Genomic DNA, 2,577 nt, shown 5'->3' with positions numbered 1-2,577 from the left:
AGGTCATGTTGAGGGCAATTTCTGAGTAGGCCCTTGTACCGCTCCCATGCTTCGTATAGTGACTCCCCCGGTTGTTGCTCAAAGTTGGTTATCGCCTTCTTGATTTTGGCTATCTTGGATGGCGGGCAGAACTGGTCCAGGAATTGCTCACGCATTTGAGCCCAAGTAGTGATTGTACCTGGTGGGAGTGCTTTTAACCACTCCTTAGCAGCTCCTTTGAAAGTGATAGGAAGCATCCTAAGCAAGACTGTATTTCTTGTGACATTTGGGACATTGAAGTAATCAGCAATGTCGTTGACTTCGTCTAGATGCTTAAAAGCATCCTCATGATCCTTCCCGAAAAATGGGATGTCCTTCAGTGCTGTCAATATGTGTCCCTTTAGTTCGAATGTGGCAGTGGCAGGAATTGCGGGTTGGACTAACCCAGGACCCATGTCATCTCGTATCCGCTTTTTGTATGCTCCCATGGACATTTCTTCAATCGCTGCCATCTCGTTCCTTGGCTCGTTCTCGGGTTCACTTGTGTGTTCTTCAAATTCTGGCTCGGTATCGCTTTCGGACTCGGTTTGCACGGGTGTGTGTTCCAAATGCTCAAAATTGCTCTTGTGCTTCGCTGATGAGCTGGACTCTCCTGTCTTCTTTCCCGACTTCCTAGAAAAGGCTGACTTCAATTCTTGCAAGGGCGTCTTTTTCTTGTGAAGTGCAGATTCGGGGTCTTCCAGTGGTGGCACCAAGTGTGTGTTTGAGCTTCTGGTCATGAACTCCTGCAACTTGCTAAACTAAAACGTAAAACTGAACTAAAATAAGAAAAACTAACTACCAAATAAAAAAAAATTTAAAAATTTTGCCTGTCCACGTCGTGGCAAGTATGTGGCCACGTCGTGGACTCTGTAAAAATTTTTATTTTTGCTGAAAAATTAACTTTTTGTGGCTGTGATCCCACAAGAAGGATCGATTAATTTAATGCAAATAATTAAACTAAAAACTAAGCCGTTCCCCGGCAACGGCGCCAAAAACTTGATGTGCACAAAAGTACCCACTAATTTTAATATTTATAACCTAACAAACTTAGACTATCTATGCACTTATAGGCAGTGTACCTAGTCAGATTACAGTATAGCTTAGGTAAGTCGGGTGTCGATCCCAGGGAACGGTGTTCTAATTAATTTACTTACTATTAAATTAACCTAATTTATTAACAAATTTAATGAAGGGTTTTATCTGATTTTACAAGATCAGATGAACTTAAATCCAATTCAATAAGTAAAAACACACACTCTTGTTTAGATTGAATCCACTTTTCCCTTATGGCTAGCTAACAATTACGGATTACTAAGTTGGTTTTTAATTATATTAGTAATTTAGTTCTATCTTACCAATATTTAACTAATTCATGTCAAACCATGTATGTTCACACATAATTAAACACAGAACCAATTATAGTTGAAAATATGCTATATAAGATTTGTTGTGTAAACACAATTATGATCACAATTCTCGTTCTCTAGCACAGCTAAACTTTATTTATTCTAATTATTAACTAAGATTGGTCAATCCTAGCTCTAACAATTCAATGTTCACTAAATTATTAGGTAAACAGGTTCATGCAGTTTAATGGTCACTAAGCTACACAGAACATGTAATTAAACAATTAGATAAACAAATATTAACATGCTAGGTCATACAAATCAAACACAAGCAAATTTTCACCAACTAAGCTTAATCCATAATCATATAACTATTCATAAGTTCAAAGCTTCATCTAGCTAAACAAGAGTAGCTAGATTCAGCTGCTCATTATAGTAATTAAACTAACACAGCTAAAACTAATGAAAGACATGTTCTAAAAATAAACCTTTACTTCTTTTGGTGTTGAAAACCCTCTTCCAGAGCCTTTCTTTCGTTCTTATTCGTCTTCTGGAACTCTTTCTCTTCTGCCAAAAGTCTCTCCTTTCGTAATAATCATCAGAACTTATATAATGCTTAAAAACTCGCGCCACGTCGTGGCCAGGTTGCGCCACGTCGTGGGCTTCAAGCAATCCGTATCCTTCAAGGAAATCCTCCGCGTCGCGATGCTTATCTTCTGAACACCCATGCCACGTTGTGGGATTCATCGCCACGTCGTGAAATTAGCTCTTATCGTGAATTTATTATTTTCTTGTCTTCCAAGCCTCCCATGTTCCCCATTTTGTCACCTTTGGTCCCTTTCTTCGAAAATCCTTTGTATTGACTGAAAATAACAATTTAAACTCATAAGTATCTTTATTCTAAACATATTATCAATTTATTAATAAAAATGTACTTAAATACTGCCTAAAAATAAGTGTAAATATGACAATATCAAAATACCCCACACTTAGGTTTTGCTTGCCCTCAAGCAAATTTCAACTTAATTCTTAATTACTAAAACTACACAGAACAATCCGACTCTAGTTCAGCCATTATGCCAAAACCTCAACGCATGCATTTGTGTCTAAAATTCTCCTAAAGTACCCCCATACTTTAAATACTCACAATCTTCATAAACACTCACCCACTTTTTCCGAACAATGCTCATTTTATGCAACCCTCCGAATC

General features: G+C 37.7%; 1 non-coding gene across 1 annotated transcript; it reads left to right on the top strand.

The window, feature by feature from the left end:
- On the top strand, positions 1–107 carry LOC128132541 (small nucleolar RNA R71). Its single transcript, XR_008230585.1, has one exon. It is a non-coding gene; the product is annotated as a small nucleolar RNA R71 (small nucleolar RNA).
- The last annotated feature ends 2,470 nt before the right edge of the window (positions 108–2,577 follow it).

The sequence above is a fragment of the Lactuca sativa genome, chromosome 2 (genome assembly GCF_002870075.4).
Source record: "Lactuca sativa cultivar Salinas chromosome 2, Lsat_Salinas_v11, whole genome shotgun sequence".
Taxonomy (NCBI): Eukaryota; Viridiplantae; Streptophyta; class Magnoliopsida; order Asterales; family Asteraceae; genus Lactuca; species Lactuca sativa.
The sequence above is the reverse complement of the archived record's forward strand: the minus strand, read 5'-3'. Positions and strand labels throughout refer to the sequence as shown.